The sequence below is a fragment of the Lactuca virosa genome, chromosome 3, assembly GCF_052849685.1.
Source record: "Lactuca virosa cultivar CGN04683 chromosome 3, Lactuca_virosa_CGN04683_v6, whole genome shotgun sequence".
Taxonomy (NCBI): domain Eukaryota; kingdom Viridiplantae; phylum Streptophyta; class Magnoliopsida; order Asterales; family Asteraceae; genus Lactuca; species Lactuca virosa.
In genome coordinates, this window is record NC_136428.1 from 423,365,262 (window position 1) to 423,379,119 (window position 13,858).

The window sequence follows — 13,858 nt, forward strand, 5'->3', positions numbered from 1 at the left end:
ATCCAATACCAGTCGATTGCATTGGGGACATATATTTCCTTTTTTCTGAGTGTTTCCAGCTTGGTTTTCGCGCGGGCGAGTGAAGATTTGGAGGTTATTCGTGGAAAAGTTAACCATGGGAGGTCTCCATAGCCGCCTCCCCTTGAACTTTGTTCCCGCCTAGACATATTTCCTGAAAACCAAACCAAGAAAACCACAAACAAAACACAGAGAAATTAAAAACATCAAAATTCTGGGCATCTGCAGCCTGGACTCGTCGAGTCCACGAACCGACTCGGCGAGCAGGATGAACTGCGCGAGTCCATTCCAAATCGGGCGAAATCAACCGTCCAAATGTAAAAATTAATGCAGGGGTTTGTCTCGGTATGTCTATTAAGCATAAATGTGCAAGAAATTACGACTAAAACAACCTAATTCGTCCTAAAAATTAAAACCCTAGATTTGGAGTAAACCCCAAACCCGAGTTTTTCCTATATTACAGCCATAAAACTGCCCAATATATGATTTTTAACAAGAATTAGTAGAAAAAAACGTTACCTTTTTGGTTGAGGATGCAAGATCTAGCAAGAATTGAAGATGAAAGCTTGAGAGGAAAAGAATGCTCGACGAGCGGCTGGTGGCTGCAAATGAACTTATGTTTTACCAATTAGGGTTAAAACCCCATATTTACAGAATGTGAAAAATAAATTTTTTTTTCGGGTAAATACGTGGACTCGCCGAGTAGAAGCGCCTACTCGCCGAGTAGATACGCGAATCCGCGTTTTTTCGGGAATTTCCAAATGGACTCGCCGAGTAAATACATAGACTCGACGAGTTTTCGTTCTGTTTGATAAAAAGTTTTAGTTTTTTAAATTTTATGCCACCAACCCCACACTTGAGCATTGCTTGCCCTCAAGTAATCATTTTAAGCACAGAAGAAGATTGATAAAAGCAGATTCTAGCAAAAACGAAAGTAAAACGAAAAAAAAGTAAAAGAAACAAACTCTAAACTCGGGTTGCCTCCCGGAAGCGCTTCTTTTTAAGGAGTCATTAGCTGGACTCCTTCCCGCTTTACGTTTCTGCGTTGCCCTTAATTGGGAATTCATGCTTAATCTTTTGTTGTTTATACTTTGTTTTGTAAGCATGTATTTTTCTCTTATATGCCCTTCGTAATTCCTCTTTCCTTTCCCGTATAGCATCTTCTTCAAACTCACGCTTTACCCTCTTTCTATGCTTCTTTTTCTTTACTCCTTCCTGTTTATACCCTATTATTTTCCTTCCTCCTCGATCTTTCTCGATTGCCTTTTTGGTCATTAACTCATCATCACTTGAGAGCACAAATTCTTCCTTACTTTCATCACATCTTAAAGAATCCGGTGTTTTGAAAGTGAAAACTTCAAACGTAGTAGAGAGGGCATGAGGCTTGATTTTTTTGCTTTTGGTTGACATAGCTTCTTGATCTAGCATATGTAATTCACTGAAATAGTTATGCTCATCATTATTCCAAGTTTTAGTATCCCCTTTATCTTCTAATCTTTCCTTATTCTCATCTTGGACAGCCTCATCATATTGCACTTTTGTTTCAAGACAAGCCAAGTAGGTCTCAAAGTGGATAAAATCTTTAATAGCTTCGCCTTCCTTTAGTAGATCCTCTAAGTGATCAGGCCAAACGTGCATATCTGGTCTAGAAAGAATACTCATGGGTTGCAAACCAAAATCTTCAACAAATCGGAATTGTTCATACGTACTCGTCAAGTCAGACGATGCCACTCGGCGAGTCAGTGGGCTTCCAACACTTTTGAGGCTTTCTTGATAATCAGCTTCCCCGGTCAGCCTCTCTATCTCCTCCAGATCTCCTTCAATATCAGAATTCTCTTCTAAAGATAATAAGAATTGATTTGGATTGATTTCTTGCAAACACGCGAGCTCTTTTGCTAACAATTCATCTTCCAAATCTATTGAAGATACTTTATCTTTTTTTGACTCCATGCGCTTATCCTTTTTCTCAGCTTTAAAAATTACTGAATCATCCCCCACCCTTAATGTTAGTGTAGATTCACGCATATCTACCAAGGCACAAGTGGTATTCAAGAACGGTCGCCCAAGAATGATTGGTATTTTAAGGTCCTCCTCCATGTCTAATATTATGAAGTCAACAGGAAATACTAGTTTATCAACTTTGATAAGAAGATCTTCACACACTCCCATTGGATGTATTGTTGTTTTGTCGGCCAAATGGATTTTCATATGAATAGGCTTTGGGACCGGAAGGTTTAACTTTTGGAAGAAGGAATATGGCATAATATTAATACTTGCCCCGGAATCAGTCAATGCTCGTGTGGACATTATGTTCCCAAATTGACAAGGTACGGTGATGCTTCCCGGATCGCCCCTCTTTTCTGGCAGTTCATTCAACACTATTTCAGCAACTTCTTCCATATCTCTTCTAGTTGTAAAGAGGTTTTTAAGCAAACTTGCATATTTTGGCGTTTGAAGTATCGTTTCTATAAACGGAATATTCACTTGAAGTGCCTTTATGTGCTCCATAAACCTCCTATATTATTGAATCTGCTCATTAGGTATGGCTCGGCTTGGAAATGGCAAAGGAGCCCGGTAAGGTTTCAAAAGAAAGCTGCTTGTGTCATCAGGCCTTGGACTCGTCGAGTCCTTGTTGGCGACTCGGCGAGTCGAGTCGGGTTTACTCGATTCCCAACTATTTACCTCTTCTGTTTGCATCTTGTTGGGATTCTTCTGGACAGGGGTCAGAGGAGTGAAAATTGTTTCAGAATCTGTTGTTATTGCCTTCACATGCGCCATTCTAGGATTTTGTTCGGTATTGCTAGGAAGTTCTTCGGGTGTTCTTTGGTTGATTTGTTGTGCAAGCTGGCCTAGCTGTTTTTCAATGTTATGAATGGATGCTTGTTGATTCCTAAGTAGATTTTGTTGATCCATCATCATAGCTTGGTGCTCTCTAAGCATATTTCGTTGCTCCTTTATTTCAGCGTCGGTATCATTGTGCCTCTTCTCGGACGCAGCCACAAATCTTGTAAACATATCTTCCAAATCAGATTTCTTCTCTAGCACCGGTTCCTCCTTTTGATAAAAGCCTCTATCTTTTTGCTTATACTTTTCCTCCTTTTCCTTTTTGTACTCATCATAAGGTAGCCATTCTTTTTTGGTTTTCGCCAATTGTCATCAAACCTATCACCACTCGAATAGCACACTTGTACTTTCTGGTTCCCATTCTCGTCAAGATCACAATCTTTAGTGAGGTGAGGTCCTCTATAGTTTTCACAACCCACTCTAATGGCATGGATGGATTGGTCCATCTTAGTCATTCTCCGATCCAAATTATCTAACTTAGCCATCATTGCCGCCATGCTATCATTAACCGAGTTCACTACCCCTCTACTTAGCTCATGCCTTGGGTTATGATATTCTCTAGAGTGCTTAGAGAATTCTTCAATTAGTTCTTTGATCACCGGGGGTGGCTTCTTTGTGAGAGGTCCTTGCGAATCAAGGAGCTGCCTAGTTGTTACATTGACTCCATAGAAAATGGAGACTTCTTGTTGACTATTCAAATCATGATGTGGGCAGTTCCTTATTAGGCCCTTGTATCTCTCCCAAGCCTCATAAAGTGACTCTCCAGCTTGTTGCTCAAAGTTAGCTATGGCTTTCTTCAACTTGGCTATCTTTGAGGGAGGGAAAAATTGGTCTATAAATTATGTTTTCATTTTTAGCCCAAGTAGTGATGGATCCGGGAGGAAGTGATTTCAGCCAATCTTTCGCAGCTCCCTTGAATGTGACAGGTAGCATACAAAGCAAGACAGTGTCGCGAGCCACATTAGGGACATTGAAGTAGTCGGCTATGTCATTGACCTCGTCAAGATGCTTGTATGCATCTTCATGATCCTTCCCATAGAATGGGATTTCCTTAAGTTGAGCAAGTATGTGGCCCTTGAGTTCAAAGGTGGGAGTTGCGGGAATCGCGGGTTGCACGAGTCCTGGGCCGGTGTCGTCACACATCCTTTTCTTCCATTCACCCATGGGAACTTCATCGATGTTAGCCATGTTGTTAGCTAGTTCGCCCTCTATGTCGCTTCCTTCTCCAAATTCGCTTTCTTCCTTTTCGGATTCATACACGATATCGTCCTTCTTCGGGTCTTCGTCCGCATCTGAAAAGATGCTGGATTCTCCCACTTTCTGTCCTTTTCTTACTAAAAACAGATTTGAGATTCTTCAACGGCGAATTCTTCGATGTTGCGGTTTCTCCTATGGTTTTGCCTTTGTTTTTCCTCAAAGTTGCTTATGTGTCTTCAAGTGGTGGAATCAAAGGTGTACCTCCTCTTCTGGTCATAAACGACTACAAACAAAATAGAAAACACGCGTAAAAAGAACAAAAATAAACTAAAAACGAAACTATGTATTCAGCGATGGACTCGTCGAGTAGCTTCGATTGCACTCGGCGAGTTTAAGGATAAAACAGAACAAAAATTAAACAAAAACTCTAAAAACAGAAAAACTTAAAACTTAACCTAATAACTATATTACTAAAGCAGTAACTTTGTGCAACGTGGATCTCACACAAAGGATCGGTAATACTAGAAATTAGATTTAATTTTTGAGCCGTTCCCCGGCAACGGCGCCAAAAACTTGATGTGTGTGAAACTAACTAGTTGTATCCTACTTTTTAATTATGAATTTGACACACAAAAGGCAGTGGACCTGTCAATTGGTGGTATAATTTAGCAAGCAGGGTATCGAACTCAGGGAACGAAAATTAATCTAACTACTAGAATTTTCTAAAACAAATAGTAAAATAGAAGGGTTTTCTCTAGTTTTGCAAGACTAGAAACTTAACTAAAACTTAACAGTTAAACAATTAAAATGCAACTAAATTCAATAATAAAGAGGACTTCTGTTTAGGTTCGAATCATTTGATCCTATGGTTGATTTTATGGTAAATATATCGGATTAACTTTTCATTGGCTACCGATTAGGATGATTAGGTTCACGTTCGCTATTGCTAATCCTTAGAAAACAGATTAATTCAAGCAGTGGCCAGTTGTCTAAATTAATAAGTTCCCTAGTTAATTAATTCGGGTTAAGTAAGACTTGTAATGGTTAATTAAATTAATAATTCACTTAACCTCTTGTTGATGGTTTATCACACAAGCTGACACATTAATTTACCTATTTTCTAATTAATCCTAGTTTCACATTCTCTATTCCTAGGCATATAACTATGTTGTCACATAAATCACATGAGGTAAGCAATTAAGAGATGTTCATGCAGCTTAACTACTTGTCAATTAACAGAAAATAGTTATGGTTAATGCATAAGGTTCTTTAACAAGCTTAACAAAACAATATCACCAAATTAAATTAATCCTAACCATAAAATCAATCCATATTCACAAAATCATCTACCGTAAACAGAAGACAAACGTTTTAGTTCATAATTGCAGTAACAATCAACTCAGAAACGAAATTCATAAGTTTAAACATGATTCAATCAAAGGTTAAGTAAGAATACACTTGAATTGCCTTTAATCTTCCCAAAATCGAATGCTTAGACTTGATCTTCGAGTTCCTAGGGTGTCAGCAGTGCCTCAATCGCAGCCTAGCCTTCAAAGGTTTTTCCAGAAGCTCCTCAATTCGGGATTGTGACTCCTATTTATAGTTTTCGGAAAACAGGGTCTACTCGTCGAGTAGATAACCGACTCGCCGAGTCCCTTCGTAGAATCCGTATGCGGCAAGGACTTTGTGTATTGCTTCGTGAACCTTCGTGGACACTCGTCGAGTAGACGTCCCTACTCGCCGAGTAGCTTCAAAATTTGACTCTTTTCTTCTCTTCTTAGTTCCCGAGCTTCCGATCGCCTCTCCTGCTTCCTTTTTGCTTCCGAGCATATCTTTTGGACTGAAAATACAATTTGAACACTATTAAGTACCGTTTGTCCATAATTTGCAAATAATTAGCAAATAAATAATAAAAATCTATACTAAATATATAGCTCAATATGCACATATCACCCCTGCAGCTTTGCAAATTGAAACTTTTGTTTTCTATAATTAACATTGCTAACTTGCAAAACTTAACATAATAATCATGCTCCCACTAACATGATAATTATTAGCATAACACTTATGCTCCCACTAGCTTTGACATGTATCCAGAAATCAGCTGGACTTCTAGAAATCAATACTTTATTGACTTTCTTACCAAAGTTCAGATTTCTGATACGAGATGCTTTGATAAAACTTTATCAAAATCATACACCTTTTCTTAGATAGCTCACATGTGTCTAAACAATTTTTAGAACTATGAAAAGAGATGTCGTAATCATAGTCTCAATTGTTTAGACCTTTGCCATTTCTCACAAGTCCATGTTAGTGTGCCGGTTAAGCACACACGCTCCACTAACGACTTTGAGAATGAAAATATCACAATTGCTATCTACTTAAAATCTACTTAGTGAAAGCGTTTCCTCACCATAATTTTCATGAATCGGAGAGAAACCTTATGACACTTAGATTTTATGGTGTATGTGTTCCTATCCAAGTGAATCTGTCATATACATAACCACAAGATAAGGTTAACGAAAAATCCAAACTCATATGGACTGAACTTGTTCAATCTTAACTTCTTTCCTCCTGGCAGCACAAGATCCTACCATTGCTTCCGAGTAGTTATGCAAACAACGGAGAACTCATAGAACTCACATGCATAGTCAACTTTAACTGGAATGGGCACATAAAAAAGAATATGTCAACACGATAGGCTATAAACCTCAAGTCGTGTGCTAGTGATAAACAACAGTTTTTATTCTTGATTAGTTCTTGAAACTTTTCAAGATCTTTAAGACTCCCACTGACCTCTTAACATATAAGATTCTTTTGTCAAAAACCATTCATTGACAAAAGAAATATTCAAGAGTTAGTGTGGATTCTTATCAAGACAAACACTTCACACAATTGGCCTTAGTTGGTCTTTGTTTTATCCAAAACATCACAACTTACCAATTTTAAATGTACAAGAGTAAGAAAACATTTTACTCTACATTTGAAAAGTGTTTTAAACCTTTCTTAAGGTTATGTCACTCGAGTTACAATCTTGGAGTATTACTCTAAGACTCGTTTTTGGAATGAAGTATGATTTATCTTTTGATTTTAACCATTTCAACAATCCACGATTCCTCTTCTTAGCCAAACAAATGCACTAAGATGTCCTTAGAGAATCAATTGTGATATGGTTTCATAATCACTAAGATAATCATAAAACAAGATACTCAAGTACTCTCCCATCTTTTCAGATTGGAGAAACTTTTATCTTTCTGTCTAATTTGATTCTTCTTATTCGTTCTGCCTTACATTGAAAATTTTCCAATGTTTCAGAATTACACTTAAACTTGTAAGTATAATCATATTTACTAAACTTTAGTAAATCATGACGAATAGCCTTATCGATCTTTGTGGTGGACCTGACCAGCGTACAACCAAGTGTAACCGATCCTATAGTCCTTCACTTGACTCACACGAACATGTGAACAAGGAATTAGTCTTAATTTCCCAAAGATGAAAATTCTCATTCAACATACAATACAAGTTGCATGATTCCAAGTTTCTATCCAACTGAAACTTGGTTGATGAAAATCTTTCCTTATTTGGTAAATTATGACACTACCACAAACGAAAGAATCAAATCCATTTTCCAATATTGCTATCAATGAAATCATATAAACAACAATTTTTCACAAATGTCATTGTAAGGATATTTAAAAATAAATAAAACTAAAACTTTTTCTTTTATTTTAAAACTTGCGGAAAAACTTATCCTTACAATGCAAATGCTGTTGGATTAGTGTCTAAGCCCATAACTATAATTGGTATGTACTTGACCCGATTTGGCCTGGTCCATTTGGATTGCATGGCATCGGAACAATTTGGATAGACTTTTGTGAGAAAAGGATATTTATGATTTGTTAATATATTATAAGTTATAATATATTAATATGAAATCATATTATTTAATTAGTATTGATCAAGAATTAATTTGGAATTAATTTTGTGATCAAAAGGAGACTAATTAAATATATGGTGATTGATTGTGTAAATCATTCATTCTTATATATGTGGGCTTATGATCCATAGTTTTTCATGTTGGGATAAACCCATGGAGTAACCCATGGATACTCCATGGAGGTTTTAACCCATGGAGCATGAAGAATATGGAAAGACATGAGTTACATGGTGTAACCCTAATAGCCACAATATATAAGGACCCCATGGCTCAAGAAATTGGCACTAGTGTGTGTACACATGAGGGCTAGCCGATTTGAGCATAAGAACCTTTTCTCCCAAGTTATTCCAAGATGTTGGTGATGTTGTGTGAACCATTTGAGGTTCACACTTAATCAGAATCATAAATAGTGTTAATCAGCAAGCTTGCATGATACTGAAACAATAAATTAAAGTTATTTTTTGTGTAAGCATCAGATGGTAATAAAACTGGTATGAAAGTACTAAAGGCTTAATAATGACAGGATCCAAACAAGATTTCTGTTATCACATCTGCATTCTGCAATATATCTTATTCTGGTATGTAATTCAAATTCACATCTGCAATATATCTTATTCTGTTATCACGTTTTATAGATTAGATATTAAAAAAACAAACGATAACTGTAATACACAAAAAGAACTCGACTATCACTTAGATACACATCGACTAGTACAGTAAGACACAAAAGGAAATCGAGTGTTATTGAAAGCTGGAAATCGGCTGTCACCTAGATACACCAAGACACAAAAGGAAATCGACTATTACTATAAGAAAAGAATGAAATATGGACTTACATCGATGTTGTTCTCCATTCTTACTCAGCAACCATCGATGAAATAGAGGTTGGCGATTATGGATGGTGGAGCGGCGACGGCAATTATGGATGGTGGCGATCGGCAGGCGGCAGCCGATATGTGGAGCAGGAGAGCAGCAGAAGTGGTGGCGACTGATGAATGACGATTTGCGTTTTGTGAAGGTCTGAAGGATAGCAAAGGGAATAAAGGATTAAGGGTTTTTTTGGGTTTGGGAATTAGGATGGATCGACGGATAGGAATAGAGATATCAGGGATTTTTTTTTACTTTTTTTTATATTATTAATGATTAACATTTAATCAATTAAATGAATGGCATATATGTAAATTACACTAAGCTCGACTAAGCTCGCGAGCCTTACAAGATGAGTATTTTAGTACTCGAGCTCGGCTCGATAAGGTACTCGAGTAGCTCGAGCTCGAGCCCGGCTCGATTAAGGTCGAGTCGATTTCGAGTATTTTTCGATTCGGTGTCGAGTTTCTCACGAGTTGGCTTGTCTCGCTTACACCCCTAATCATAGGAGGACTAAAGATATGTTATTGGTTTATGGTGGTAAAGAAGAGTTAAGTGTCAAAGGATATGTGGATTCAAGTTTACACACTGACAGAGATAATTTCAAATCACAATCTAGTTTTGTATTCATGTTGAATGGAGGAGCAATGACTTGGAGGAGTTCTAAGCAAGAGACTATAGCATACTCAACTACAGAGTCAAAGTATATTGCAGCCAATGAAGCAGTGTGGATGAAGAAGTTCATCACTGATTTGGGTGTTGTTCCTAGCTTATCCCGACTAAACGGTTATATTAATACTATGTGCCACATACCAAGTATGGAAAAATCGCCATCTAATATAGGTTTTAGTAATAGTTTTACTCGGTTGATGGCATTTGTATTGTTTGAAGCGTTATTTAGTGAAATTGAAAAAACTTTATCATCTAATTTATAGTCGAGCATGATGTCTTGTAAATTTTTTCTTAAATTCACACCGATATGCGGATAACCAAATAATTTAAATATAATGGTCCATTTTGTCATTAGCAAGAATCGAGGTGTAATGAATGCATGATAACAACTAAGTAGAAAAATGAAAATTTCATGGGAGGCAGTCTAAACGTCACACGTAAGCAACAATGAATTATTTTAGTTTGAACATCCTACAATAATTTTGTATCTCACTTGAGACCAAAGTCTAATGGCATCGCGTCTAAGAGTAGTACGACTTACAATGGTATAACGGGGTTGAAGTTTCGTTTTTATTATTTCAGCAAGCCGAGGGTTGTCGTAGTGGTCGAATGGAAGTGCTTCTTGGATGAAAAACTTGGAAAATGCTTCTCATACCTCATCATTATCATAAATAAATAAATCATTATCCATTCTGATTGTAGTTTGCATCGGATCTTTATTGCCTTGTTGGACCGTTTTGCATGAACTATCTTTATGACTATTTAAAATAGAATTGCTAGCGACCACATAAAAGTTCCCACATCGCTTGCACCACGACTTCTTGGATAAGTCTTCATAATACAATAATCGAAATTACACCAAACATCTTGGTTTCCGATTTTTAGTTTAATTTCCATTATATTGTCGTTCGTATAGCTTTACGAAGTTGCGGCAGTACCGACGGAAGCAAAAGTTTATGAGGATGTTGTTTTTTGTTTTGGAATTTTAAGAAAAAAAGGTCAAGATTGCAAAAAACGTAGATAACAGATAGCGTTTTTTTGCGCTTAAAAAGCAGTCACAGACGACTACAAAATGGTCAAGTTAGTCTTTTTTTGAATTATCCCGTTATTCTGAATAACGGTCAAAGAAAAAGAGCTTATATTGATTAAAAATCAATCTTCCAAATTTTATAAAACCACTCAAAACCACCAATTCGGTTATACTCATAGGTTATGAAAAAAACTATTAAGGAAAAAATGGTTCGGGGTTTTTCAACGGTTAAAAAACCTAGTTGGTTTTATACACCTATAGCAGAAGGTAGTTAGAGTGAATCAACGGTGGTATGCAGTATTTAACGTCATATTACACATGTTATCATGTAGATTTAACTTATTATTCAACTTTTGTGTGTTGGTTAACTTAGTAGCTTCCAAGTTAAAGTAGCTTCCAAGTTAAGGTTATCGACTAATCATATATGTTTGTCTTTCCAATGTCCCCATCGAACATTTTTATACAAATAATCAATAACAATGATGTATAATATTTTGTTGGTGTTGTTGCTAATATGCCTCCGATGCATTGTTTTTATGAATCATGTTGTCTAAAGTGGTGTTATACAATAGTTGCATACCAACTTACCACTCCTAATGCTAATCGGTTTCGTAGGGAAAACTATTCCAATGGAAATTGTAACATCCCGAAATTCAGGTACAGCTATTTAACCCTTCTCTTTTGTCAAGTTGTCAAGGTTAGCCCATTGAGTGGAAATTGTAGCAAATGAGTACGATGGGCGTACTCAAGAGTACGATGCATGTACTCATGCGCTTGAAATGGACGCGGACCCTTTAAGGTACGCTGGGCGTAACTGGTCCAGATGCAAACCCTAAATGAGACTTGTGCACTATATAAGGAATGATATGGCCTTATCCTCAGCCACCATTTCAAAGAGAGAAACCCTAAGAGAGCATTTCCTTCGTCCTAAAGCTAGTGTGTGTGAGTTCTTGAGCTAGAAAGTGCCTTTGTGTGTTAGTGAAGAAGAAGAGGAGGTTCTTGTGGAGGCTAGAAGTTGAAGTGCAAGTTTGGATCTGAGTTCTTCAGAGGGAGGAGCTTCATTTAGAGGTAAAAAGCTCAGAACTTTCCTCTTTATTTTGGTTTGGTGTTTCATGGTCCATTTCTAGGGTTAAAGTCCCAAAGGTGGAGACTTTATGAGCATAAGGGACTCCATGAACCTAGATCTGTCCCATTTCAGTGATATATGTGTTGTAGATCCATAAAAATCCCAACTTGGTCGTCATTAGGGAGTCATGTTTGAGTTATGAGCTTTAAAGTGTTGGAAGTGGAATCATTTGGGTGTTGGTGACTCTTACAGCCATGCAAAGGCTTAAAGTCACCAACTTTATGGATTAAGAGGCTAAGGGGTAGTCAGATCTGGGAGTTGGACGTGTGTCTTAACTGTTTAAGACCCCAAAAGCTAAGGAGTCTGAAACTGGGAGTTACGCTGGGCGTAATCCCAGTACGCGCGGCGTAAGGGGTCGCGCACCCCGTTTCTGTGAGGTCGCCGGGTACGCCCAGCGTACAGGTTCGGTACGCGCAGCGTAACCCGGAGAGTTGACTTTTGTTGACTTTTAGGGTTTGGTCAACATTTGGGTCTTTGAGCCATGAGAGGGGTAAAATGGTCTTTTACCCTTCTAAGAGTGCTAAGAGAGGGAACAGTCTAGCCTTGAGAGTTGTATTGATTAGAGTGCTTATTCCATGTGATTAGGCGGAGGCTAGAGCAGATTTTACCGAGTTCGAGATTACCGAGTTACCCGAGGTGAGTCTTCTCACTATACTGTACCTGGAAGGGTACTTATGTGTGACCGGAAGGTCTTGTATGCTATGAGATGTATGTGCTATATGCGGTTATGTGATATGTATGTGCTATGAATGTTATGTATGGTATGGACCGGAAGGTCAAGATGATATGGACCGGAAGGTCAAGAGGTTACGGACCGGACAGTCGATACGGGTAGGACCGGAAGGTGTACCGGGATTTGGGAGGGAAGTCCCTGAGACACATGGATCGGAAGATCCTACAGAGTTATGGCCTGGAAAGGCGTATGTGTGGTATGTGGTATTTTGGGGAACTCACTAAGCATTTATGCTTACAGTTGTTATGTTATGTGTTTCAGGTACGAGCCAGGATCGCGGGAAGGCGCCGGCATGATCCGTACACACTTATAGAGTTCATGTTATTGAGATTCTGGGGACATGTTTTGTATTGACACAGTGATACATTATGTTTTGTGATTACCATGTGATTGGAAGTATGATTTAAAAATGAAAAATTGTTTTGAAAAATTACGTCGTTACAAGTTGGTATCAGAGCCTTGGTTTGAGGGATTCGGGTGCATCTTCGGATGAACCTGAACTCAAACTGAGGAATTGAGAAAGTTTTTCATAAAATAAACAATTTTTCTAAAAGAGCAAAAGATTTTGAGAAAGGCAGAAGGAAGCAGTGTGTACGATCGGCCAGCGCCCGAACGGTGATTTCCCAAAATACCCTTACATTATGTGTTATGAGATATGTTATGATATGATATGCATGCTAGAGTAGTCTAGGTATTCATATTAGGACTAGAGTGGCCTGATTTGTGATGCCTTAGCCTAGGAAGGATTTTGCTGCTATGTGATGCTTGAGAGCGATTAGGTAGCAGTGAGGAGCTAAGGAGGGGTCTACCGAAGGGTAGCCTATGCCAGTGAGATATAGAGTACTTGTGATCTGGGATCCAAGGAGGAGGACTTAGGGTGAATACTGATGCGGTGTGGACGGTAGTATAGGGCCCGTACTACTGAAGACACCGGAGCAGTGCGCACTCTAAGTAAGAATCCTTTGGGTACTAGAGAACGCGTAGGGTTTAGTTATCGAGTGCGAGTACGCTCGAGCGAGTCTCTGATATTATTATGTTGTATTTCAGAGGTATTATGGTTGGGACACGCCACAGACCTGAGCCGAGCAGCGTGAGTGACGAGGAGCTTCGTCAGATGATCCACGATGAGGTGGCGGCGGCGATTCGGGCCGAGATTCCAGAGATGTTTGGGTCTATCAAGACCACATTGATTGAGACTTTTGATGAGCAGTACGCAGCAGTGACTGAGGCTGCAGCTGCTGCGGCTACTGCAGCAGTGGCTGCTGCCAGACCTCAGGGAGGTGACTCGTTGTTGCTTCGGGAGTTCAGCAACACGAAGCCACCAGAGTTTGACGGGACACAGGATCCGATCGTTGCGATGAGATGGATTTCTGATATCGAGGGATGCTTCTACACGTGTTCATATCCGGAGAATCTGAGGGTACGGTTCGC

The 13,858-nt window shown here is 38.6% G+C and overlaps 1 non-coding gene across 1 annotated transcript; it reads left to right on the plus strand.

Moving 5' to 3' along the window:
- Positions 1–3,558: 3,558 nt before the first annotated feature.
- On the plus strand, positions 3,559–3,665 carry LOC145167966 (small nucleolar RNA R71). The gene has a single exon (XR_013741565.1). It is a non-coding gene; the product is annotated as a small nucleolar RNA R71 (small nucleolar RNA).
- Positions 3,666–13,858: the final 10,193 nt, after the last annotated feature.